This window comes from Herpailurus yagouaroundi, unplaced genomic scaffold (genome assembly GCF_014898765.1).
Source record: "Herpailurus yagouaroundi ecotype Mexico unplaced genomic scaffold, PumYag 196, whole genome shotgun sequence".
NCBI lineage: Eukaryota > Metazoa > Chordata > Mammalia > Carnivora > Felidae > Herpailurus > Herpailurus yagouaroundi.
In genome coordinates this window covers 37,120,367-37,148,364 of record NW_024412427.1, presented here as the reverse complement: position 1 = coordinate 37,148,364, position 27,998 = coordinate 37,120,367, and the positions used below count along the sequence as shown (strand labels likewise).

At 42.8% G+C, this 27,998-nt stretch overlaps 1 protein-coding gene and 1 pseudogene across 2 annotated transcripts in view; one reads left to right on the top strand and one right to left on the bottom strand.

The window, feature by feature from the left end:
• Window positions 1-12,193: 12,193 nt before the first annotated feature.
• NINL (ninein like) overlaps window positions 12,194-27,998 on the top strand; it is a 182,216-nt gene continuing 166,411 nt past the window's right edge. For both annotated transcript variants that reach the window (XM_040447923.1, XM_040447922.1), the window contains exon 1: window positions 12,194-12,367. The gene's annotated coding sequence lies outside the window, so the exon portion shown is untranslated. The remainder of the gene's footprint in view (window positions 12,368-27,998) is intronic.
• On the bottom strand, window positions 25,291-26,060 carry LOC121011970 (28S ribosomal protein S7, mitochondrial-like; annotated as a pseudogene).

The window sequence follows — 27,998 nt, the reverse complement described above, 5'->3', positions numbered from 1 at the left end:
TGGCCAACTTCTGACTATAGACCTTCTTAAAAAAATTCTTTCGGGGCGCCTGGGTGGCGCAGTCGGTTGAGCGTCCGACTTCGGCCGGGTCGTGATCTCGCGGTCCGTGAGCTCGAGCCCCGCGTCGGGCTCTGGGCTGAGTGCTCAGAGCCTGGAGCCTGTTTCCGATTCTGTGTCTCCCTCTCTCTCTGCCCCTTCCCCGTTCATGCTCTGTCTCTCTCTGTCCCAAAAAATAAATAAAAAACGTTGAAAAAAAATTAAAAAAAAAATTCTTTCAAATGCATTTTCAGGTTGTATTCAGCTAGGACAAAGAGTAAATATACCTGGCAGTATTGAACTCTCCCACCACCTGTTGGTTTTTTTTCTTTTTTTCTGTTTTTTACTTTTTTAAACCAAAGGTATACCTATCAAGTGACTCAACACAAACCAGTAAGTCTTTTATGACTTACCCTTGGATGCAACAAACATCACCAAAAAGGATGCAAAAGGTGCAAAAGCCTTCCCAAGATCCAGAACCACTCCCAAAGATAACCAAGAGAAAAACTTAGACAATTTCCCTGAGAGCTGGCAAAGTGCATTGGACCTAGCCAGCGAGTACAACCCACAGTTTTGTCTGGCCATATTCTTGGGGTCCCTAAACTGATGGCTGAATTGCCTACACATAAAAAACTGACAATCTGCCTTCCCCAGGAAGGCAAGAAAGCCAAGCCAAGTTCTCAGAACACAAAATGAGACAAATAAAAAAGCAATAGCTGTATCTGGGAGAGAGAGGATCAATAAACAATATGTACCCCCAAACCAGATTCACAAGTGTCTGAATTTCAAGACGAAGGGGATGTGAAATTTTACCTTCTTCTCTTGACCCTGCACTACAGACAGAAATCTAGGAGAGCTGATTCTGGTAAGAATTCTTTTTTGTTTTTAATGTTTATTTATTTATTTTGAGGGAAGGGGAGGGGCAGAGAAAGAATGCTAAGCAGGCTCTGAGCTATCAGACAGTGGTGAGAAGCCAGTTTTTAGAGCAGAGTGAGGGAGTTTGGAGATATGTGGAATTCTCCCTTTTTTGGTAATCTTAGGAACTATGCCTTGTTATAATTGGTCAGTTTGAGCCTGTGGTTATTTCGAGGTGGGTCACTTAATGAGCCTGTTTACTTCAGCTCAGTGGTCTCTGTGGGCCCTTTTACCTTTCTCAGGTTTCCATTGCTCAAGTCTGTTGCCTAAAAATAGTTTATACTACCTTAGGTGCACACAAACAAAACTAGCAGGTCCCATAGTGGAACTATAAACTGAAGGAACAACACCCAATAAATCAGGACTGTGAACTAATAATGGACTATGGTCTACAGGCTTTAGTGGAACCATCTGCTAGCTCAGGCTGATCTGTTAAACCCTGGACTAGAAAAGTCAATTAGGTCAGAAACTCAAACATAAGAAGAAGTCAGAGCTCAGATATGAGAGGAACTTACCATGTCTTTTGGAAACACTGAGAAAGACAGAGAACTCAAAGGGTTCAATGGCACCAACACCTGTGTTTCTCATTGTTCCCAAAGCCATCATTGTTCCCATAGCCTCCTTTGGGTCTCATTCTGATTGCCAAAACTGCTAAAGAAGAAAATTCAATTGAGTAAATTTTAAAGATTGGCTTTGTTCAGTGATACATGAGTCAGGCAGCTTCCAATCTAGCAGATAGAGAAGAGCTTTGAAGAGCTGTACAAAGTGAAAGACTCTTTAATAAATGTTTATTTATTTTGAGAGAGAGAGAGGGAGAAAACCCACATACTCCTTCAAATGAGGGAGGGGCAGAGAGAGAGGAGAGAGAATCCCAGGTAGGCTCTGTGCTGTTAGCACAGAGCCCAACACAGGGCTCAATCCCACAAACCATGAGATCATGGCCTGTGCCAAAATCAAGAGTTGGATACTTAACTGAGCCACCAGGAACCCCAGAAGTGAAAGATTTTTATAGACCAGAGTAAGCAGGAACAAGGAAGTTATAAGGTACTTGTTTGTTGGTTAAAACAGGGTTACTTTCCTCATATGGGGCAAAGGAATTCTTGGAGCTCAGTCAAGTAATTTGTGCTGAACAGGCAAACATCGACTGGTTGACATGGCTGTCCTTTTCTGGGACAGCTGAGCGTAGAAACTCAGTTAAGTTTTGGTTTGCTAATGTGGGAGTTAGCATGGGCAACACCATCTAGGGCCTAGTTTACCTTCAAATTGGAGTAATTTGTAAAACTAATTTCCTTCTGTCAATAAGGGAAGGACTTTTATAAAGAATATTTGAAAGCAAAGCAAAGAAATAATTTGATTGGCTATAGCTTAGGTAGTTGCCTTATCTGGGAAAATCTAGTTGGTTTTTTTGTGATTAGTTGTGTAGCAGAATTCCCGTACAGAGTCATGACACTGAGGCTTTTCTTTCCAGGAAGGAACTTTATTCCTGTTGGCACCGCTCAGTTGGGTTTGTACCCAAAGACTGAGCACCAAACGTCACATGGCATAGTTTTTTAAAAATACATTTTCTATTTCTTTGTCTCCCATATATGGTAACACACATAAACATGCAGTCTGATTAAGTAGCCTCAGTTTACAAGGTCATGAGGGATGTCGTCACATAGGCACATAGCCAGGTTACCTTGAAGTTTTCTCTCCCTTTTTTTCTCTCTCCTTAGGGAGGGGATGATGCCACACTCCCCACTTTGATGCTCGGACCCCTCTATTTTGGGTCAAAGAACATCATCTTGGTTTAGAGGTTTATATTTTTATGACATCATTACATGAGTGACTATCTTTCTCTCAACCATAGCCTCAATGAGACTGGATATAGACCTTACAATCAAGGGAGATAAGCAGGGTAAGATCAAGCACCCTCCCAAAATTAGGAGGATAATTCCCATGAGGTATTTGAATCCCTCAAGAGTTGAAAACCATCCTCCAAATAACTGCCCAGGGTTCCAACCTTTCCAGGTCTGGACTGGGACATGAGCAACCTTTCTCATTTGATCTGTGATTTCCTCTATGATTTTTCCCTCATCATCTACCTGTAGGCAGCAGTTGCTCAGGTGTTTTCCACAAACACCTCCCTCAGAAGCAAGCATGTAATCTAAGATCAAGCAATTTTGATAGATGGCATTGTGCATTTTGGTTTGCTGCTTAGCTAGTAAGTTAAGAGCTCTGGCAGTTTCATTGGTTATAATTTCTACAACTGCTTGCAGTCTAATTATGCAATTTAGCACGTAAATGGGAGGGCAGCCCCAGTACCCAACCTCTGCCCAGGTGGCAGGGCCATAATATTGGGTTATACACTCGGGAGGCCATTTATTATCTTTTTAATTGCCAATTTGTAAGGCACTTTGCTTCCTTTGAGTCTCCCTGTCCCATACACTTGGACTCTCAAATATTTCCCTCTGGCAAGTGGGAGCAGGAAGAAAGATGGATGAATAGTTTCCAGCACATATGACCCTGACCAGACTGAAAGGAGTACTATACAGGCTGTCCTTCCACATATCTAGTACAGTCCACCTGGGTCCTGCCATTTGATGGCTGCGTTGACATTGTCTCAGGCCTGGCAGAGATGAGAGAAGTTAGACAAGGGGTGGGGCTCTGGCTCAAGGTGGTCTGGGGTCCCCCACCATTGGGTTTTTGGGGCAGATGGGTTATAAAATCTTTGGCCTAGCCATGTTAAGTTTTTACCAGAGATGACAATGAAGTTTTTCCCCACTAGGCAAGACAGTTTTTTCCAATAATTGAGATTTTGAGAAGCCAAACCCTGATAGTAGGACTGGGGTATTTTGTTCTACTATAAGGTTTGTGGGGATCTAATTTTTTTAGTCTCTTGTGGCCATTTTCCCCCCATGTTGGTACCAACGAAGTATCCTATCCACACAAGGAAGGTGAGTGTTAACAGAAACCTCTCACGTTTCCAGCTGGCCAGGGTGGCCTCGGCCAATCCTATGGCAAAGAGTAGAGCAAGAATCATAATAATAGTGAGAAACAAGGTGTGACAGTGCATCACAGTAAGGAAACATATAGAAAATAAGGACAGTCTTTTGTTTCATCAGACTGTTGATACCTCAAGCTTCTGCTGTGTGTAGATTAGTCAACTTCTGGAGTGACTAAAACAGGGCTGCAGTCTCCTGGAGCCTCTGGAGTTGCAGATTGCTTCTTCCATACGGTCAGCTTTCACAGCATTAGTGGATCAGGAATGCACTCCCAGTTTCAAGATGTAGGCTTCACTCTGATTCCAGGGACCCACTTTAGCTACCTTTACTAAGGTATCTTTACTAGGGGTGGGCAAAATGACAGTGAATGGGCCCCTCCAGAGGGGTTTTAGGGGTTAGACATTTCACTCCTTTATCCATATTGCATCTCCTGGTTTAAAGAGGTGAGTGTCTGTGGTCAGATTCACAGGTAATCGTTCCTTGACCCAGTGGTGTAAGGTGGTTAGGGTAAAGCCAAGGGCCCCGTCTGTTGTCTTAGGGTTAGACTGACTATCTCATTTAGATCCCCCCCGCCCTTATGCCCTTGGTAATGGGGGGAGGGTACCCATAAAGGATTTTATAAAGGGAGAACCCCATCTGCTTCTTTAAACTCCCATTTGCAGCTGCAGTCTGTTTCCCTGAAGGTCCCTTAAAGGTGTCCTTTAACAGGTAAATGGATAAAGAAACTGTGGAAAATTCATTCAATGGAATACTATTTAACAATTAAAAGGAATGAGCTACTGATATCTGCAACAACATGGATGATGAATCTTAGACTCATTTTGCAGAAGCCAAACCCTAAAGCTTACATGTTATATGATTTCATTCATATGATATTTTGGTAAAAGAAAAACTGTAGGGATAGAAAACAGAACAATAGTTGCCAAATATTGGGGAAGAGGGGAGCAGTCAACTGCCAAGAGGCCACATGAAGGAACTTTTAGGGTGATGTAACTGTTATGTATGGTACTGGAGTGGTAGATATATAAGATACATTTGTTAATTTTGTAAAGCATGAGTTTTACTGTATGCAAATTAAAAAAATAATCAACTAGCGGAGTGCCTGAGCAGGTGGCTCAGTTTGTTAAGTGTTCTACTCTTGATTTTGGCTCAGCTCATGATCTCATGATTTGTGAGTTTGAGCCCCACATCAGGCTCCCTGCTGATGATGCAGAGCCTGCTTGGGATTCTCTCCTTCTCCCTCTCTCTCCACCCCTCCTGTGCACTCTCTCTTTCTCTCAAAATTAATAAAATATAAACTTAAAAAAGAGAAATTAACTAGGATGTGGAGGAACCAACATGAAAAGCAGACTGTAACAGATGAATCTAACTGTTTTGCAAATGTATGATATAACCTCATGAAGGGGATAAGGAAAAAAAAAAGGTGGCCCAAGTAACTTTGAAAACTAGTATTTTGACTGGAAACTGTAAGTCCAAAGAACTGTACGTAAACACCGTATTCTATCTTGTAAATTGTTTCTCACAAGTGTATGGGTTAATAATTCTGAAAGTAATTTACATCTATAATAGAGGTGACCAAATAAGTAAATAAGTAGTAGATAATAGGAGCCATATTTCTTACCATCAAAGAAAGAAGTTACAAAGAAGCAGGGTAAAATGCTAGTATGAAGCTTGTGGTGTTGGATTTAAGCTGGAGACATCAGTACAGACTCATGATCAATTTAATATGTAGACAGAGATAGATATATAGATGATAGATGATATATATAGAGAGATTTTGTAATTATGTGTTTATACATGGATCAGTATATTTATATACATTTCCTAAAGCTATGCTATGAGTGCCAAGAAGCAGTGACATCCCCAGTAGCAACAAGCACACTTTCATCCAGATCTTGGTTTCTAAATACCATTCTCCAGTGAAACGACCCAGGGCTCCTTGGAAACATGACTGATACTAGGGCTGAGGCAGAGAAAGTATTAGCTGAGCCTGGAACATCTCAGGCATGTGAAAGAGACACAGAAGCCAATCTGAAAGAGCTCCAATGGCCAAAGCTGGGAAAATTTGAACAAAATAAATAAGCACCACTAGATTATAACTGAGAGTATAAAATTAATATACATGAGTCCACACTGATATAAATAAATGATTGAATGAATAAAGAAATAATACATGTAGATCCTCCCCTCTCTAGGAGGTAGAACTTAATCCTCTCCTTTGTAAGTGTAGACCAAATTTAGTAACTTTCTTCCAAAGATCAGAGTATGGAAAGAGAAAATTTAAACTTTGGAGAGATCTGGCAGACACCATCTGAACCAAATGATCAAGATTAACATCACCAATAATGTTCAGGGAATGTCAGGTATCCCTTGATATGATCTAAGAGAAGTGCATTTCACCTCTGTGTATTTTTTTCCAAGACCAATAACACCAGTCAAAATCATTAGAAAACATCAAACTGAGGGACATTCTATGAAATATCTGATCAGTGCTCCTTACAACTGTCAGGGTCATGAAAAACAGGGAAAGTCTGAGAAACTGTCACAGACTGGAAGAGACTGAGGGGACCTGATGACTAAATGCCATTTGAGATTCTGATTGGGATCTTGGAAGAGAAAAAGGACAACAGTGGAAATACTCCTGAAGTCCAAGTGAAGTGTGGAATTTAGCTAACAGTAGTGTCAGCAGCTAATCACCTGATTCCGATCTTTGAACCATGGTTGTGTGAGATCTTAACATTAAGGGAAATGTCTGAGAGGTATACGGGAACTCTGTATTATCTTTGCAACTATCCTATAAATTTAAAATTATCCTCAAATAATAAATTCTTATTAAAAGAAGAAAAGTAGAATTTACTGAAAGGGTCAGATATATTCAGACTGAGTTAAACTGGGCGTATGTGGATTGTCAACACTTATCAAAGGGTAATGAAGCAACAACATCCACAAGTGAAAGTATTTTCTAAATGTACTGAGGTCAGCACTTAGCCATGACTCCCAGGGAATGTTCTAAGAACCTGAAAGTGGCAAAATTTTCCATTAAGGATAAAAGTACATTATAAAATAAAGTTCTCTGTTAAATCATGTGATTGCTATTGTTGTCATTGTTAATTGAAATAGCCATGTAAAATGAATGTAAACTAACAACACCATAAAACAAATGCAGTAGTCTGTGGCCATCTGTCAAAGCCCAGCCATCTGAGGGTGTGCTGACATTTCTCAACTCCCTATACCACACTAGAATTCACAGATGACAATCTCATGATAGGCTATTTAAGAAAAATTAGTATGTCTATATCACAGACAAAAACTATGCATTTCCACTCCACATTAATTGAAACAATCATCAGAAACATAAAATCGACACTAGAATTCAATAAAATAATGAACCCTTACATTTACCAGGCTTTCTACAACATCCTTTCCCATCCCATCTCTCTGTTATGGGGGAAATAAATGCATAAAAATCATGTCTGATTGTGGGAGCTTTCAATCTAGTTAGGACTCAAACAAGAATGACCTACCAGAGGAACTTCAGATTGTGACACAAGACTTAAAGAACAGATCAGGACATGAGAATGAATGGCACAAAACAGAATAGGACTGCTTACTCAATGGGTGGGATAGACAGTGGGCACTGTGGGGGTCTTTTCAGAAGTGGCCAGTTTTGAGCACAACCTTGATGAATAGATAGACTTGAGTAGATAGAAAGGAGGGGAGATATGTCAAAAACATAAAGGCAAGAGTGCAAAGGGCACTCTTAAGAGGCAGCTCATACATGGCTTTGTTGGAGCCAGGGGTTCATGGGGCAAGTGATAGGAGAAGTTGGAAAGGTGAACTAGGATGTCAGTGAAGGATTTTGGATGTGGGTCAATGAATCTGGGTTCCACCACCTAGTGAAGATGGAATCATCAAAGGCCTTGAGGAAAGGAATACATGTTAAAGCAGGTTTGGGGAAAGATTAAGGTCATTCTATCATAACATAGAAGAGACATGAAAAGAGAAACATTTGGAAGGCAGGGGCTGTAGGTTTCACATGGTAAGACACATCTTATGAGTAGTCTTCGGAACTCTGGAGCCATGGATTTTCTCTCTCATGTCTCAAGGTGGTCACATTGGTCCCCCTGTGTCTTGAATCAGTAATGTTTCTTCTTTCTCTTGCATCCTTAGTCTCTCAAGATGTCAAGCATGCTCTGGAGACAAAATGACTAGACATGACGAGAGATTATAGGATAAGACAAACTACGCAATAGGATTTTTCCAGCTTCAGTTACTGACCTATTGCTGTTTGTTTTTCTTTTAAACCCAGACTATGGACAAGATGATATGCTTCTAAATGAGGGTACTGGAAGTTACCTCTGAGCCCCATCTCTGGTTAATTTTACACAATACTCAGTTTATAAGACAATTTCAATTGTTTCCTTAGTAAGTCATGGTGAGGAGAAAGCACTTAATGTCTCACTAAGGTATTGGCAACAATGCAATTTCACCTTCCACTTAAGCAAGCTACTTTGGAGACACTTCTGGTTTTCATTTCTCTTTGCCTCTAACTCCAAGTAGTTTGTAACTTCTTCTTATATTCCAGCCATATCTGCCCCTTTAGCCACTTTCCCAGCTAAAATATCAGGTCACTTCCTGCCTGTTTTTTCTAGCTGAGTTTACAGCCGTCATCGTGAACCCACCATTTTCTTCTCTGCCTTTGTTACTTGTCTTATCTGACCCCAGTCACCCAACCCTGGGTTGGGTCCTCCCATTTTTCTCTCACTTAATAGATCTTCTGATGTTTGTAGACTATTTCTTATGCTTAGAAAGTGGGTGGTGATGGTTACCACATTTAGAGAAGAAGACTCAGCACTACAGGTGGTTGGAGCTGTGCAGTTCGTCCAGGACAGTAGACAAAAGAAGGAGAGGGGCATGCTTAACAGCCTGCTTTAAACAATCTAAGGAAAATAATTTTAATGGCTGTGAGGCTTAAAATAGGATACCTGAATATTTTTATACAATTGTGGTGAAGATTGCTAGTTGACCCCAGTTATTCACTTTTTTTCTCCTTAGGGTTAAAGAATATTTACCTGGGCACATGGTCACTCTGAAAAAAGATGCTTATCTTTGCAGCAGGCACCCCTGGGAACTTACTGTCATAAACTGGAATCTGTCAGGACCTTGGCTATGTATCCTGTAGCTAGAACACCTCTGCATGGTATGGCCTGCCACTGTGCCCTCTGCTGGCTGAGGAGGGTCCCCAGCACATCAGAAGGCCTCCAGCCTCACTCAGAGCAGGTCTGGAAAACCTCATAATCCAGAGCATGGCATGAGCTCCACTCACTAGTCTCCTCTGGTTGCTTTTCACTCTGTGTGGAGTTTGCCACTTGCAGGCAGTTGTAATTTTCACTCATCCTTGGTGCCCCCCTCCTTTTCCTACCCTATTCCCCTAGAGCCTCACTTTTATCCTGCCTCTTCCCCATCAGTCATGTTGCCCCAGGTCCTCACATTCTTTAAAGTGAAGTCCCTACAAAACACAGCTGTAGACCTTCCTCATGCTAGATCACAGTGCAGCTCATTTAATCATTTTGATATATTGTTGTGCTGGTAAGACTTCCCCTTCTGCATCAGGGGTGAAAGGATGGAGTTGAGGTGTGGAGAAGCATCATTAACAAAGGTCAAAGAGGGAGATAGTACAGGTCCAGCATAGCCCACTCTATCCTTTAGCCAGCACAAACAACGTTTGCTGGATTCTAGGCATGGGGGTGAGGAAAAGAAAAAAAAATAATCCTTGCTCACAGGAGCTAAAAAATTAGCAGAAGAGAACATCAGTAGAGATTATCAAAGTAAAGAGTGATACAAGATTGGATAGAAGTGAATATGAATGCCCTAGGATGACAGAGGAAAGGAAGCAAACACATGGTTGGAGGAGTTTCTGTGTTGAGAGCTGAAGCTGACTGACAGGTAACCAGGGGGTTTGCAAAGCTTTGGAAAAAAGACAGCCTGTGGTCTGTTTCATCTTCAGAGAACTAGGTGGCCCTGCTGGCCTGAAGACTAGATGAGAATGGACTAGGGGTGGGGGCAGGGGGCTGGAAAAGTGGCAGGGCTAGGTCTAGAAGGAAGGATCTGTTAAATAATTTCAGCAGAAGACCTGGAAGGGCTTTAGGCAGAAAAGGGACAACACAGGCATACGTTTTACAAAGCACATCTGGCTGCTGTACAGAGTTGACAAGTACAAAATGCAGACAGTGGTCTTTAGGGCTTTAGCAATCCTCAGGAGGCATCTGGAGGACCTGACCCAAGAAGAAGGTGTGGCTGGGATTTGACTGTGTGTGTGTGTGTGTGTGTGTGTGTGTGTGAGAGAGAGAGAGAGAGAGAGAGAGAGACAGAGAGAGAGAGAGAGACAGAGAAAGAGAAGATACACAGAAATCTATAGGACTTGCAACTGAGACAATGTGAGGAGGAGATGGAAGGGCTGTGACCTTCACCAACATGGGGAATCCACAAGAAGAAACATATCTTAGGAGAAAAATAAATATTTCAGTTTGAGACTTGTTGACTGGTTGGATTTGAACAGCTTGTGGGATATGGAAGTGTAATATCCATTGGTAGTTTGATGTTTGGGGTTTTAAGAGAGAAAGAGAGTGAGGACCAGAGTGAGAGCAGGGTAGAAATACTAAGGACTACTATTCAATCATACTTAAGAGAGGACAGGGGGAAGCACCCAGAAACTAGGCAAAGAGAGCAGGGAGCCAAGTCTAGGACCTTACGAATGAAAATATTTAGGGATGAGGAAAGGAAGACCACAAGGGAGCATTGGGAAGGAATAGAGAAGCCAATGGACAAGTAGGATGGCTGTCAGGGGCCCAGAAGGCAGCTGGCTCATGCCCTGAAGCCACAAAGATAAGAAATGAAGACGATCCTCTTGATGTGATGACTGGAAGGATAGTTGGGACATTGAGAGCACTGCAGGGAGGAGGGAGAAGGGGGATGCAGCCCCAGGTCTTAGCTCAGCAGCACCTGCTGGTCAGAGCATGTGCAAGTTCTGGGATCAGATTTTGGGACCTGGAAGCTATATGGATCCCAGCATGCTATTTAACCACTTAAGCTTTATTTCCCCTACTCTGTAAAATGACAATGTTGTAACTGTGTCCTGGGATCATTGTGAGAATTAAAATGAGGTTGTGCATAGAAAGAACCCAGCATAAAATGAGTGACTGTCGTTGCATAGGCCAAAGTCTTGGAGTCACCCTTTCTCTTTCACAACCCACCTCCAATCTGTAGGCACTTTCTGTCTGCTGGACCACCCCAAATACCACATATTCTGTATCTGACCACTCCTCATCCCCTCCACCCTGGTCCAAGCCACCCTCACCTCTCAGCCTAATTACTGCCATCACTTTTTAATGGTCTCCTTACTTCAACCTTTGCTCTCACCCCTGCCCTTGCTCTAACCCAGTGACCAGAGAGATTTTAAGTCAGACCACAAGTTCCCTCTACTAAACAGTCTCAGAGTAGGAGCAAAGTCCTTACAAGGGGCAGCAAGGCCCTATACCTCTTACATATCTCTCACTTCTTTCTCGCCTCACACACCACACTCCTCCCATACCACTCTTCCCAGCCACAAAGAAACTCACCCTGTAGACTCATCCTCTAGACTCAAGGCCTGGCCAGCTGTTCCCTGGGACTGCTGCCTGTTTCCCTCACTCACTTCTTTCTGGCCTTCACTTAAAATGTCACTGTCTCTCTGACCTTCCCTGGCCAACTTCCTGCACTCCTCAGATCATCTCTTGTATATTTCACTTAAGCTTTTAAGTTGTATTCGGGCATGTAAACTCTATGAGGGGCAGAGAATTTTTTTTTTTTTTTTTGCCAATTCTCCCCACATGGTTACTGCTCCATGGGACTACGCCTGGCACTACTAGTACATGCTCAAGAAAGATTTCACTTGATATATGATGGAAAGACAGGAACCATTAGTTTTATGTCTTCCGGTTTCCTCAACTGCGAATTTGGGGTATTAACTACTACCTGGCCTGCCTCCTCGGGTTGTTCCCAGAAGAGGATGCTGGAGCAAGGACTTCGAACAGCCAAACCTCACAGAAAACACTTCGCTGAAGGTGAGCTGCGCCTGGAGGCAGTGGAGGAACCCCACTCGCCGCACCCAAACCCGCCCACCCGCTTAGCCCCGCCCCGACGCCCGCACGCCCCGCCCATTCGGCCTCCACCCAGCCCCCGCCCGCCCCGCCAGCTCGGATGGGGCCCGCCGCGCCCGGCGCTAGGAGGCCTAGGGGGCGGTGCCTAGAGGCTTGCGGGAACACGGCGTCGGGGCCTCCAGACACAAAGAGCTGCCGGCAGGACGCAGGGTGCGTGCAGTGCGCGCGCCAGCGCCCTTGGCTCGCGCCAGTGTGTCCCAAGCGCGGGGGAGACCAGAGGCACCCACTGCCCAGGTGAGCTTGGCTGGGGCGGGGCTGTGGGGCCCGCGCCTCCGCGGCACGTGCGGCCCGCCCGGCTGCGAGCACCCTGGTTGGGGCCGCGGAGGAGAGAGGCCAGCGTCTCGCGGGCTGCGCCCCAGGCAGCGGGCTTGCGGGAACTAGCGGGGCCGGGGCCCTGCGCCTCTGAGCGGGGCGGGGTCGTAGGGAGAACCCTACGGTACCCCCCCGCCCTCGCCTCGGCGCCCGGAACCGGCTCCTTCGCGGGGTCCGGGTCCTCCCTTCCCCTCTGGGTAAGGGGCCCCAGGTTGGGTAAGTCTGACATGCTAGCCTCCTTTTTCCGTCACCTTGGAGGGCTGGTGCAGGGATCACTTTAAAAGAACGTATCCGCGGGAATCCCGCTGTTCCACCAAACCTTTGAAAACTAGGTTCTACAGTCGTTTCCGTTCCTGCAGTGTGCGTGGTCCTCGGAACGAGTTTTGCAGCTATTTGGCCCCTCTGCTGAAGTGGACGCTAACCTTCTGGCGAGCAGTCCGGCATCGGGGAGGGGGCAGTGGCCCTCACTGATGATACCAAGGTTAAACGGTGTAGCGAAAGCCGCGGCCACAACTGCAGCGCTGACTTTTCCTTCCCAGACGCGCAGCTGCCGGGTGCCCTGGCCCCTGGAACGCCCACAGCGCCGCCGTGTCCCTCAGCCTCTCCCATCACCTGCAGAGCTCGAGGCCTGGTTCCTCTGAGCAGGCCACGTCCTCCACAGAATGATCTCCTGTAGATAAGATTGCATCCTTCTATATAGGAAGTTTTTAGGATGTACCTTTCTTTTGTTGTATCGCGAGTTTGCGCTTGGGAAAACGGTTTGAAACACGCCATTGTCAGGGACTATAAAGGCTGTTGGAAATTTTATGTGTCCTACCAATTGTTTGGCAGGATCGTCCTTTTCCTCCCATTGGTGGGCTCAGTCACAAATCTCAGTAGGAGTCTGTCCAATCTCTTCTGGTGTTTCACACTCATAAATCATGCCCTGGAGACTTAGGCCAAGCCGTCCTACAGTGGGGGATGGGAATGGGGTCCAAAGAAAGAACTGTGGAGTTGGAGGGCTTGGAGAGGGTCAAGTGTTGCTCAAGGTTTCACCGCCAGCACTGTCAATAGGTGGGAGGAATTATGGGTGACCATGAGTTTTTCTTAAAGGCCTTTACCACGTTTTCCACATTGGACTTCGAAATACTTTTCAAAGCAGAAAAAAAAAAAAACAAAAAATTCAGTTAAAATTTGTTAAATAGGACGCTAAGCAGCCCCACAGTTTTATGAACTGTGTGCAAGAGTATGTATCCTAAAAGAAAAATGCTAAGGCAAAGAAGCAGTGTACCACTGTGCTGTGCCTTTTGTTTGGCTTACATACATATCATCTGTTGGTGGTTTAAACTGTTACAGATTGAACTAGCCTGTACTGGCGAATAGAAGTGGGTCTTCTGTGCTTACATATGTGTGTGTGTGTGTATCTATCTATCTATCTATCTATCTATATATATATAATTCAGATTCAATAAAAAAAAAGAGGATAATCATTTTTGCAGAATGAGAAAATAACAAGCCTTCTCCGAAGAACCTGAACTTCATGTAACTAACACCATCATATTAGAAAAAGAACATATCACAAAGGAAAAGTTAGGGTTTCAACATTTTTTAAGTTGTGGACTTTATATAATCTTTGCTGGAAAACCGTTTTTCTTTAAGTCCTATTTATCTCTCTACATTGTGATTTGCAGGGCTGCTCAGAGGTGACTTAACTGACACAGTCATTTGCCAACAGTATGTTGAAATCCCTTTTAGTGTTAGTGTGTCTTTTGTTCTGCTCCTTAGTCCTTATGAACATTTGGTGGTGAAAAAGAGTAATAGTAGAGTTGCAAAATTCTAACTAAGTATTCAAAGTATTCAGAGTATTCACCCTTTTATGGTGAGTGACTTTAAGTGCTGGTTGTGGAGGGTCATTTTGTGTGGGGGGGTGGAAGATGGAACATGTGGCGTTTGGGATTTGGGCATGTGAGAGGAGAGATCCCTCTAACCATATTCTTTCTACCTTGGACACTTACCTTTGGATTTTACTATGAACAGGTGGCTGCTAGATATCTCTCTCCCTCCCTGGCTCAAGAAAGGTCTATAATAAGGAGGCAAAAACAGTTTCCTGGCCTCACATTTTGAACTAGTAGTTTCAGAGGGGTAGTCAGGGGGAATTGTGTGGCTCCTGACTAGAAGGGGAACAGTGCCCTCTGACTTAGAAGGGCAACACTAAGGCCACATCCACTTTGCTCTTGATTCCATGGTCATTCTGTAACAGGTTGAGTGGCAGTGGCTGTAACTGAACTTTAGATTTGGGCTTAGCTCAGTCCTTGGCTTCAAGTACAAATTAAGAATTCAGGCTCAAGGCCAGATATTTGGTTAATCACAAGCAGGAGGCCAAAACTTTGGGACAGACTCTACCTGGAGCTGTTTGGAGGGCAGCAGTAGCAGAAGGCTTTCCATTCCCCATCCTTGGGTTAACCTTGAGCCTCCTGGTGAGACTTCTCCACTGAAGGATTCTAAATGTTGTATTTTGTTTGTTTGTTTTTGTGAACCCAGGAGTCTTTTGGGTGGTGTTTTGTGTTTTTAACATCTTGATGAAAGTTAGAGCATGCACCTGCTGCTGCCTAGTTGTACTCATCTGTTTCTCTGAACCCTGGGTTCTCTGAACCCTCTTTAACCCTTCCTTAAACTTTAAGAGATAATGGCTTCTTGTTTCTCAAAGACGGGTACATAGTCTCCCTTGAGTTGGAATCCTTGTTTTCTCAAATAAACATCCTCCAGGTAATTCTAATACACTCAAGTTTGAGAGGCACTGGTATATACCAGCTTTTGTGCATTGACTTGCTTTGTGTTTCATGAGAGGAAAGTAGCAGAACCTTTTATGATGTGACAGCGGCTCTTATAACCCAGTTATCTTATTTTGGGATCTTCTTTGTTTAATAAGTTAATATTTTGGTATTGGAACTTCTCAAAGTGGTTGTTTATTGTTATTGTTAAAGATCTGAAGGAAAATCTCTCTTGATAATGTCTAGTTTTTTCACTGAAGTGAAAACTTTTACATTTGTGGATGCGTATCAATTGAGATGTTTTTAGGTACCAGTGATGGAAAACCCAACTCATGTGAATGGAACTGGAGGGTATTATGCTAAGTGAAATAAGTCAGTCAGAAAAAGATATCATGTTTTCACTCATATGTGGAATTTGAGAAACTTAACAGAAGACCATAGGGGAAGGGAAGGAAAAATAAGTTACAGAGAGGGAGGCAAATCATAAGAGACTCTTAAATACAGAGAACAAACCGAGGGTTGATCGGAGGGTAGGAGAGGATGAGCACTGGGTGTTGTAAGTGATGAATCATGGGAATCTACTCCCAAAGCCAAGATTACACTGTATACCCTGTATGTTAGCTAACTTGACAATAAATTAGTTAAAAAAAAAAAAAAGAAAGAAAGAAAGAAAAAGAAAAGAAAACCCAACTCAGTCTTGGCTTAAACAGGTAGGAAAGTCCTGGAAGGAAAGTATAGGACTTCAGGATGAGTTGTTCCAGTGGCTGAATCAGCAACTGGGGGCCTAGGTTGCTCCTCTTTCACACATGTTGGTAGTGGCTGTTTTACATCTGAAGGAAGAGGGAGGTTGGTTTCTGTGTCTCTTCAAGAATAAGGAGTAACACATTCAGTAGCCTTCTGGACCATGGAACCAGTCATCAGCTGTAAGGGGGCTCACCTTGGTCTGTGACAGGCCTCATACTTCCCTGTTGCTACTCCAAGGAGGCAGGGTGCATGGGGGCTGTGGGAGGGCATTCTGTGGGTACCTAATCACTGGAGAGCTAGTGTAACTCACTGCACAGGTAGAGTATGTCCTCTGGACCCTCTGCATGGCTTGTGCATTGGTCATGCTGATGTCAGAAATGGATTGCTGGTCTCTTGGTGATTTGATTTTAAATTGAGCTCTTATTGTGTGCCGGCTCTGTTGTCTGCTTTTGGTAAATTCTTCCGTGTAGTGCTCACAGCAGTCTGCTGAGCTGGGACATGCTCTTGTCCCCATCTAGAAGACAGAGGCTTGCTACCTGCTATGTTCAGAATCACATGGCACTGAAGGGTGCACAGGGATCTAGACAGGCTCTCTGCAGATTCCATGCCTTCTAGCCTGTGAGATTTCCACCATATGTCACTGCCTGAGCAACGAGATCATTTCTGTACATGAAAAAGAAAGTCAGGAGTTTTCAGTGCTGATAAAAAACTGACTTCCACAATCTGTCTAGATATGTGAGGTGAGGGGGAGGTAAGGGAATTAGCAAGTCAAATTCCATTTGTAAGCAAGAGTTGTGCTTTGCATTGGTGGGCACCATGTGTGTGCATGCTCATGGAAATAAATTTAAAAAGATGAGTCTGATGTTGGGATTGGGAGTGTAGCCACCATGTGGTCCTGCCAGGGCAACTTCCTAGGAGCGCCGTTCACGCCAGGGGCCTGTGGAGTCTCCTTCAGGGTCACAGATGGCATAAAGCCATAAACACAAGAACCAACATGAAGTAATATAATGAAGCATTCACTGATTTAGAGTGTAGTTTAAGGGCGCAGGAATTTTGTAAATAGTTATACATTACTTAAAAATCAAAAGGGTAGTCTGCTCTGTTAGACTTTAACAACAGGTTGCCACAGCCCAGGGAGAGTTCAAGGTATCCAGAACGTATTTACCTGCCCTGGCTATACACAGGTGGCCTGAGGAGGGAGGGGTTAGGACTGCCAGTGCATGTGGACTCCAGGCTTCTGGCTGTGTTCATGAACATGGACAAAAGTGGGCAAGAGTAGGCAGCACCACCAGGTCCCCGGCTGGGGAGAAACTACAGAACAGATGAGCCTCCTCCTGACATAGGGTATGCATGTCCCCATGTGGATGGGGAATAAAACTGAGAGCTCATTGTCCCCATGATAACAGGGAGGGTAGTGCCTTCTGCCTGAAGGAAGCTGATTTCTAAGGGCCAGCTGCAGCTCAGCCAGTTAGCTCCTTGGGTTCAGGTGACTGCTTTTGTGGTCAGACTTCAGTGTGGTCACCACTCCCCAAGGACCTAAACGAAGGGAAGTAATGGTGAGTTTGCCTCTTGACTTGGCTAGAAACATAGATGCCCAATTTCTAAACTCCACGATCTACATTAGTGGCCTGCTCATAAGAACCGAAGTGCCAGTAGCACTTCTCAGAAAACTGCTTCAAACAGGATGTTTGCAGGGGTCCTTGCTAATTCAAATTTAACCAGTCCTGCTTTGTAGCAAAAGTGTGGCTTGAAAATTAAGCAGTTCTTGACACATTTTAAATTATTTTTGAATTTTTATTATTTCATTTCAACTTATACACATAAAGACTTTGATGTTGTAGATTTTATTAAAATTCTCATAATTCAAATTCTTTTTTTTTTTAATGTTTATTTATTTATTTTGGGAGAGAGGGAGAGAGAGAGCATGCACATGACCTCAGGAACCCTGAGATCATGACCTGAGCCGAAATCAAGAGTTGGATACTCAACCAACTGAGCCACCCAGGCGCCGCATTATGAATCAACTTCTTATACAAGGTAGCTGGCCTGCTTTGGATGCTGTCCTAACTAAGTGATGAAAATTAAAGATCACCTGTAAAGAGACAGTGTGTGCCTCCTGATGAGAGGTACTGAGAAGGATGCTACCTTGCCCACCTCACCCTGGGGGTATTCCCGCCATAACCTGAGTCTCTGTGTGGAGACATCAGACAAACTCCATTTGTGTGATGTTCTACAGAGTAAATAACTGACTTCTATAGTCTTTAGTTATTTTAAGGTAAAAAAAAACATAAAGACTCAGGAACCATCCTAGTTGAAAGAGGACTAAAAGAACCTGACACCTGTGTACACTACTTGATTGGAGTCAGGAAGTGGGCAGGAGAGCTATAAAGGACATTATTGGGACAATAGACAAAATTTAAATGTTAGTGATGTGATACGTTTCCTGAATTTGATCATTGTACATATCACTATGTCCTTCAGTTTAGTAAGTGCAGTATGAAATAATCTGAGGAAGGAGAGACAGAGTTGGAGAGAGAAAATGATACAGTGGGTGTGATAAATGGGGCAAAGTGAAAACGGTTTATCGGTGAAGCTCCAGGCATAAAGGGTATTTGGGAATTGTATGTACTGTTCTTGTTATTTTTCTATAAAGTTGATATTATATCAGAATAGAAAGGTACAAAAACAGATGTCTACCCTGTATATACTGCAATCTAAATACCTCACTTTAATTTTTCATGTTACAATGTCTCTGAATTTGGGATGCCTTTTGCAGTCAACACTGTCTTAGCATTGTGTCAGATTTGATAGCAGTTTTTCTTTTTTAGTCATTGGTCTTAGAATCAGTGGCATCTTGGATTTGATGAACTGTGGTATTTTCTCTGGCTTTATTGTCTGAAGAGGTGGGAAAAAGAAGACAGTCCTTCTAGTGGTTTCGTGTGACAGCTTTCCATTCCTCATGCTTCACACTAGGCCAGACATCCAGGTGCCTTTGCTCATTTCCCCTCCACGCCTCATTGATATTTCAAACTCAACACATTCCAGGCTGAATGTCTGTCTTCACCTCTACCACTTTAAACTGCTCTTCCTTTGTTTCCTGTTTCAGGGAGCAGAAACATAATTTTGAGACAGTGATGGCCCAGGAATGACCCCGTGGGAAGAGCATAGGGAACTGTTCCCTTTGCATGAGTGAGATAGGTTGATGTGAGGCCCTTACCCAGTCTTACCTCAGGATGGATACTAGTTTTAGTGCTGCCCATTTCTTGAAGTGTCTTTGGGCTCCAAATGTCTGTGCCTTATTTTCCCCATTTTTTTTTTTTAAGTGAGAATGGCTTTCCCAAGTCTGCTAAGATAATGGACAAGGCAACTTAAAGTACCATAGAACTCCAAAATTCTGTGACTTAAAATGAGAGAGCTTTTTGATAAGACTTTTATACTATAATCATTCAAATAGCTGATTCCTGTTAAGCAGATGACCCTGAGCTCATGTGTCAGTGAAGGCCTGGCTTGTGGCTGGGCTCCTGCTTCTTGACTCCTAGCGCTTGCTCCCGGATTTCTTTCCTATTCTGGGTCCAGTTCTGGGGGGAGACAGGGTGGGATTGATTTTTACACTTGGTGCTCACAGAGACCATCAGGCACAGGCACGTTTCATAGAACTTGTAGTGGCCTGGTGCTCCCAAGCTCCTCTCTGCACTGGGGCCACTGGTCCCTGCAGTGTTGGAAACCTCCGTGTCAGTGCATCAAGTTTCATTAGCTCTTGAGCCCTATGTGTGTCAGACTTGGAAATGGTTCCATCCCAAGGCTGGCTGGTTGCATAAGCCCAGGATTATAACATTTTATTTTAGTTTATTTTGTTTGGCATGAACTTCAAGCAACTGGAATAGCAAAATAACGGTGATTTCTCCATGACCTGGTTTCTTGGACTGCTGTTTCATCTTCATTAAAGATGAGTTTCTTAGCAATTCTGAATCTGATTTTATGGTCACTGAGTTCTTGATATTGACACTGACCTTCACAGCAGGCTGATTTCTTGGAAGTAGAAACCAAAAATATTCAATCCACTGTCAGATTCTGTGGACTTTTAAATATGTGTAAAGAACAGAGAGGATCAACATGTGCCTTTAGCTCTTAATTGCATGCTGGAATTTCAGATGTGAAAGTTAGGACAATAATGAGTTGGGGGGACTGTTACGGTTTTCGAAATAAATGTTATCAGCTGTGTTATTTTATTCTCTTTTTTTTGCTTGAGAGAAAGCAAGAGAAATGCACATGCGTATTCAGGGTAGGGATGGAGAGAGAAGAATCTTAAGCAGGCTCCACACTCATTGTGGAGCCTGACACTGGGCTCAGTCTCACGAACCCTGAGATCATGACCTGAGTTGAAATCAAGAGTTGGATACTTAACCGACTGAGCCATTCAGGCACCCCTCTCTTATTTTCTATTTAGCCAACATGAAACAAAGGTTATACCCTGGTTCTGGTGAAGAGAAGGTGTCTCACTGTTTCATAGCAGATGAATAAAAATGAATTGGGACATGGAATGTTTGGTTGAAGTATTGCTTTGTAATTTGGGGGACTATTCAAGTTAATGTTCTTTCCTTGTAATTAGGTTTAGTAATATAAAATTTTTGTATAATATTAGGACTTTCTGGTTTGGTTTAGAGCTGGAGGAGACATTTCCCCATATATTCTGGACATGGAAAAACTTTCTTTTAAATGTTCAAATTATTTTGTATGTTTGGATATTATTAATAGGCATGAGGCAAAATGTAAAGGTTGGTAGTTCTAACTGGAGTTAGACCTCAGTGTGTGTTCAGTTACCAGCTCTGTGACTTTGGACAAATTACTTCACCTCTCTGTGCCTAGATATCATCACCTTTAATATGGGGATGACAATGGTGCCTCCCTCCCAAGGCTAATAAATTCCCAGGTGCTTAGGAATGTGCCCATTATGTGATGAACTCAAGAAATACTAGTTTTCTATTATCAAAAGATTATGTAGCAAAAGTGAGGACCCTACTGAGGGGTCAGAAGTAGAGGCCTCTTTCCAATGGCTCTGACTGTGCAAAGAGTAGATACCAGGACTTACACACCTGGAAGTAGAGTGTTAGGAAAATCTCCTAGTGCCCTTTTTTATTTTTATTTTTCTCCCTCAACCTTTAAGGTCACTTGACCGAAATAAAAATAAATAGCAACAATTGTCTCAAAAAAAGAGACATCATAATGGCAAAATGTGCAAACACTTCAAAAAATAATAAATTAGGTACTTAAAGGAAATGCATGTATTAACCAAGACCTTATTATTTTCCAGGTTCTGTGTGCAGTGTATGTTTTGCGGAGTTGAAACATGAATGTGTGCTAGACTTCTGCTTTGTTCTGCTAATTTCAGCGATCCTCCCCACCCCACCCCCATCCCCCCATCACTGGTGTCTGCAATCTAACACATGCTTTTTTTTTTCAATATATGAAATTTATTGTCAAATTGGTTTCCATACAACACCCAGTGTTCATCCCAAAAGGTGCCCTCCTCAATACCCGTCACTCACCCTCCCCTCCCTCCCACCCCCCATCAACCCTCAGTTTGTTCTTAGTTTTTAAGAGTCTCTTATGCTTTGTCTCTCTCCCACTCTAACCTCTTTTTTTTTTCCTTCCCCTCCCCCATGGGTTTCTGTTAAGTTTCTCAGGATCCACATAAGAGTGAAAATATATGGTCTCTGTCTTTCTCTCTAAGGCTTATTTCACTTAGCATCACACTCTCCAGTTCCATCCACGTTGCTACAAAGGGCCATATTTCATTCTTTCTCATTGCCACGTAGTACTCCATTGTGTATATAAACCACAATTGCTTTATCCATTCATCAGTTGATGGACATTTAGGCTCTTTCCACAATTTGGCTATTGTTGAGAGTGCTGCTATAAACATTGGGGTACAAGTGCCCCTATGCATCCGTACTCCTGTATCCCTTGGGTAAATTCCTAGCAGTGCTATTGCTGGGTCATAGGGTAGGTCTATTTTTAATTTTCTGAGGAACCTCCACACTGTTTTCCAGAGTGGCTGCACCAATTTGCATTCCCACCAATAGTGCAAGAGGGTATCCGTTTGTCCACATCCTCTCCAGCATCTATAGTCTCCTGATTTGTTCATTTTGGCCACTCTGACTGGTGTGAGGTGATATCTGAGTGTGGTTTTGATTTGTATTTCCCTGATGAGGAGCGACATTGAGCATCTTTTCATGTGCCTGTTGGCCATCCGGATGTCTTCTTTAGAGAAGTAACACATGCTTGATTGGTTGATGTCATCACTGCAATAATTTCAGGGTGTTTTTTAAATTTTATTTTTTATTGTTTAAAATTTACATCCAAATTAATTAGCATATAGTGCAACAATGATTTCAGGAGTAGATTCCTTAGTGCCCCTTACCCATTTAGCCCACCCCCCTCCCACAACCCTTCCAGTAACCCTCAGTTTGTTCTCCATATTTATGAGTCTCTTTTGTTTTGTCCCCCTCCCTGTTTTTATATTGTTTTTGTTTCCTTTCCTTTATGTTCATCTGTTTTGTCTCTTAAAGCCCTCATATGAGTGAAGTCATATGATTTTTGTCTTTCTCTGACTAATTTCACTTAGCATAATACCCTCTAGTTCCATCCACATAGTTGCAAATGGCAAGATTTCATTCTTTTTGATTCCCAAGTAATACTCCATTGTATATATATATACCACATCTGCTTTATCCATTCATCCATCGATGGACATTGGACTCTTTCCATACTTGGGCTATTGTTGGTAGTACTGCTTCAGGATGTTTTTAATGAACAAGTGTTTGTGTGTTGATGGGGTTCCCAAGCTTGTCTGTTGATATATTCCATGGTGTGCTGAGGTGTTTCCCTTTTGTTAGGCTTTTGATTTTGTTCTGAGCATTTAGAGACTTATAAGTAGCATTCTATGAAGAATTTCAGTCTTCCTGTTTTCTTCTCTGTGCATATAAAATGTGTGCACCTCCCTTCATTCTCACAACCGGCCAATGATTACCACTGTCTAGTCACATTGCTGGTTGGGATGAGTGTGCAATGGGGTCTCTCATTGCAGAACTGCAATGGGTTCTCATTGCAGAACTTCCTTACTGGCTCCTTGGTGCAGGGAGAGCAGGGGAGAGGTGGTGCCAGAGAGTCAGGCCTTGACAGCAGTGTGCCAGACACATGGAATCCTGTCACGTGCCCCCTGGTGTGAAAAACTCTTAAATTGTTTTAATTTGGGTTTCTGTGCCTATTAAACATTTGCTTATTTTTTTTTTAATGAAAAGCAAGATTCTGCTCTTAGGTTATCAGCTTCCTTCCCTGGGTCTCTTGAGGACATTGTTCTTGCTGGAGTGAGAATGCTGAAGCAAGCAGCAGCATGTGCCTTCTGCTGACCTCCCAGTCTGTCCTTGCTAATAATGCATGAACATGGTGCTTTCACAGTAACATGCAAGTAACATCCACCATCTCAGGATCTCAGACATTTTAGAAAAGAAAAAAAAGAGTGTTCATGTGAATTCTGTTCTGGAATTTCTAGCATTTGGTGGAGAATCAGATGCTCCACCTGGCTAACTGATAAAGCTCTGAGTGGTTCTGTGGCTAGTGATAACATTTCTCAAATGATAAAGGTGTGAGCTCACATTCCCGGATGTAAGTTGCCCAACAACATTCAGGAAAGAGTCTGCTCGGCAAGCCTCCCTGCTTGCTCTAGTGCCAAGCACTCGCCTTTTACTTCAAAGAGAAATCTAGGTTACTAGTCCTCGGTGCCTGTTTATCTCTCTTGAGATCTGTCTGCACCCACATCTCCCCTCTTCTTTCTGGTGGCCTCCCAGGAGGAGGTGACTCACCTACCTCCATTTGGTGGAGGTGTAAGGTGCTGCTGTGGGATGGGAGGGAGATTCCAGCTTCTCACACCAGCATTCCACACTGTTGCTGCTTAGATGAGAGTGAGGTTGAGACCCTTTGAGAAGTGAATGATCCCAGGCCCTCAAAGGTAACCTGAAATTATTTTGTTCAATAAAACTAGGTATAAATGCCCTAGAATTTATAAGTCTGCAGCAGAATAAGTAACTGAAATTCAATACATGTTTTATTCTGTTTTTTCCATTCTAAGACAGCAGCCCAACCTTGGTGTTCCTTTGCCTTCAGAGAGGTTTCTGTTACAGGGCTAAAGGTGGAAGTTTCTGGAAAATGACCTCCTTCCCTTTTAAAAAAAAAATGCATATGCTAAAATTGACGTGTGTGTGTGTACAGTTCTGAGACTTTGAACACACATATAGATTTGTAATTGTCACAACAGTAAGAACAGAATAGTTGCATTATCGAAAAAATACTCTTGCTGCCCGGTTGTAAGTCCTAACTCCTGCCTACCTGTTTGCTGACCTTGTAATTTTACCTTTTCCAGAATGTAATATCAATGGACTCTTACAGCATGTAACCTTTCCAGACTGGTTTCCTTCTCTCAGTATTTATCTGTGTTGTTGCTTGTATTAACAATTTCTTCCTTTTATTGATGAGTAGCATTCCAGATGAGGATGGATGTCAATCCATTAAACAGTTGGAGGACATTAGGGTAGTTTCCAGTTTTTGACAATTGTAAATGCAGCTGCTACAGGCATTTGTATACAGAATTGTGTGAATGTGTTTTCACTTTTCCTAGGGTAAATAATAGTGTGCAGGGTTGCTGAGTATTTGTTTAATTTGGAACTGCTTTTTTTCCAGAGTGATTTTGCCATTTTGCATTTCCAGCAGTATTGTATGATAATTTAATTTGTTCTCCTTGCCAGTTCTTGGTATTGGAATTTCTTAAAAGTTTTAATGTCAGCTATCCTAATAGACATGTAGTGGTATCTCATTACAGTTTTAATATTCATTTCCTTATTGGTGAATGATGGTGAACATCTTTTCATGAGCTTATTTCCATTTGTATATTTTCTTTGGAAGTGTGTTCAGTTCTAGTGTTGTGCAAGGTTTTTTTTAAATTGGGTTTTATATTTTATTTTATTATTTTATTATTTATTTTTTATATTTCCAGTCAATTTTAGTAAATGGGGATACTACATCACATGCTATACCAGTCCAGGGTGAGAATTTTCTAATAAGCCTTTTCTAATAATAAAACTGCTTCCTTTGGTATCATCCTAAGTTGTAGCCTGAATTGAGGGAAGGGAGGTTGGATGGGCCCTAGGGTTCCTGAGGGAAATCGAAAGTGACATGGTCCCTCTTTGTAAGGAGATGGGACAGGAAGAGCAAGTTCTAGCTCCCAAAGAAAGGACTAACAGGCAATATAAATATGTTGTTTCATCCTTATGAGGCCTGCCTGCCTTTAAAAAGGAACTACATTCTTAACCCACAACTGTTTTTCACCATGACAGTGGCTCCCATTATTTCTTGCAGCAGAGAGCTTTGGGCTCCTCCTAGAGCCTCCATCTTCCCTCTGTCACCAGTGGTAGTGAGCCAGGGCTTGGCTGGCCTCAGCCATCTTGTGCATGTCATGCTTCTTCTTGATCACAGGGTCCTGGTTGTGAAAAGCTTCCAGCAGCTCATGTGACAACTTCTCTGGCATCAGCATCTGCCAGTGCTGCTCCTCCCTGCACTCAGGAATCATCTACTTCGTGGCCAGGAAGCAACAACACCTGTCAGCTACTAGCAAAGGGACCTAGTAGAAATGGCCACCTCTGAGGATGGATACCAGCTCAATCACCAGCCCATCCAGGCTCAGTTTTTTCAGTGCTTGGTGGAAGATGGCATAAGGGTTATGTTTGATGGTTGCCGGTTCCTCTGCAGAAGCAGTATGGTACTTCTCAAACTGCTTCCTTTTCACAGTTTCCAGAGTGTGCATCATGAGGGGTCTGGCCAGTACTTCGTTTCCGCCTTTCATCATCATGTTGGTGAATTTACTGATCTTTGGGTCTTCATACACAGAGCTTGTTTTTGTTGCTGGGTCAGCTTTGATAAGCTGAGTCTTCCTGAGTTTCTGCTCATACTTCTCTGCTCAGACAAGGGCTTGCGGTAATTATCATGTTGATCTGTGGATCCCTGTATTCAGGACCAGAGTGGCTTCACCTCACTTGGGTTAGCGCTGGAAGCCCCAGGATGCACTCCATATGTGCAACTCCAGGACCACCCTCACACAGACTTCACCTGGGGGGGCAACCATCTTGGCTGGCCACAAGGACCCCAAGAAGACTGCCCTTGACATGCGTTGGGAGATGGGGAAAAGGCTCCCCAGGACCCTAAATCTGCATGTCCCCCATTAATCTGGGTATTAAAAGTCTCTCATTCCAGGGGTGCCTGGGTGGCGCATTCGGTTAAGCGTCCGACTTCAGCCAGGTCACGATCTCGCGGTCCATGAGTTCGAGCCCCGCGTCGGGCTCTGGGCTGATGGCTCGGAGCCTGGAGCCTGCTTCAGATTCTGTGTCTCCCTCTCTCTCTGCCCCTCCCCCGTTCATGCTCTGTCTCTCTCTGTCCCAAAAATAAATAAACGTTGAAAAAAATTTTTTTAAAAAAAAGTCTCTCATTCCAGAGTTGAAAGGGAAGAGTCAAAAGGAAACATTCGGTGTCTCATTATCCATTCCAGGGCTCTCAGCCACCATGCAGGCCTTGTCTCTAACTGTTCAGTTTTTAATAGCTCTTTATATATCATCTATGCAGACTTTTTGTGGGATATGTGGTTAGCAACGATTTCCTCACAGTTTGTGGCTTGTCTTTTCATTGTGCAGTGCCTTTGATACAGCAAAAAGTTTTAATTTTGTTGAAATTCAATTTATCGATGTATAGATTTTACTTTTAGTGTCTTATTTAAAAAGTCACCTCACTCCAGGCATAAAGATATCCTGCTGTGTTTTCTTCCAAAAGTGCTATCCTTTTACATTTTATGTTTAGAGTGGTGATAAATTTTGAGTTAAGTTTGGTACTAGGTATAAGGTTTATGCTGAGGGGTTTTTTCCTCTTTGCATGTGGATGTTTGAGTGTTCCAGTACAATTTGTTGAAGAGACTATTCTTACTCTATTGAATTCTTTTGCAACTTTGTCAAAGATCAAATGGCTGTATTTGTGAATCTGATAGTGGATTCTTTGGATTCTCTTCCACTGACGATATGTATTTGTTTATCCATTCACCAAACCACACTGCCTTGATATGAGAGCTTTAAACCAAGTCTTAGAAGTAGGTAATATGAATCCTCCAGCTTCATTCCTTTTTTGTTGAAATACTCTTGGGTATTCTAGTTCCTTTGCCTTTCTGTATGTGTTTTATTAAAAAAATTTTTTTTAACGTTTATTCATTTTTGAGAGAAGAGAGTGACAGAGCACAATCAGGGGTGGGGCATAGAGAGAGGGAGACAAGAATCCAAAGCAGGCTTCAGGCTCTGAGCTGTCAGCACAGAGCCCAATGCAGGGCTCAATCTCATGACCTGATTGAGATCATGACCTGAGCCGAAGTCAGATGCTTAACAGACTGAGCCACAAAGGTGCCCCTGCCTTTCTGTATGCATTTTAAAACTCACTTGTCTATATCAATTCTGCTGAGATTTCTGTTGGAATTAGGTTAAATCTGTGGCTCAGTTTGAGGAGAATTGACAATTCTATTGAGTTTTCTAATTCATAAAAACAGTATGTGTCTCCATTTATTTAGATTTTCTTTGATTTCTTTCATTTACGTTTTGTAGTTTTCAGCATACAAATCTGCAGATTTTGTTAGGATTATATTTAAGTAGCCACTTTTTTTGCAGAAAAATAAATAATATTGTTTTATAAATTTTAGTTTTAAGTCCACAGAAATATGATTGATTTTTTTATGTTGACCTTGTATTCTTTGATTTTGCCAAACTCATTTATAAGTTTGAGGAAGTTTTTTTTTTTTTTGTAATGTTTATTTATTTATTTTGAGAGAGAGAGAGAGAGAGAGAGCAGAGGAGGGGCAGAGAGAGTGAGAGAGAGAAACCCAGGCAGGCTCTGCGCTGTGAAGCACACGGAGCCGAATGTGGGTCTTGAACTCACGAACTGTGAGAGCAGGATCTGAGATGAAATCAAGAGTTGGACTC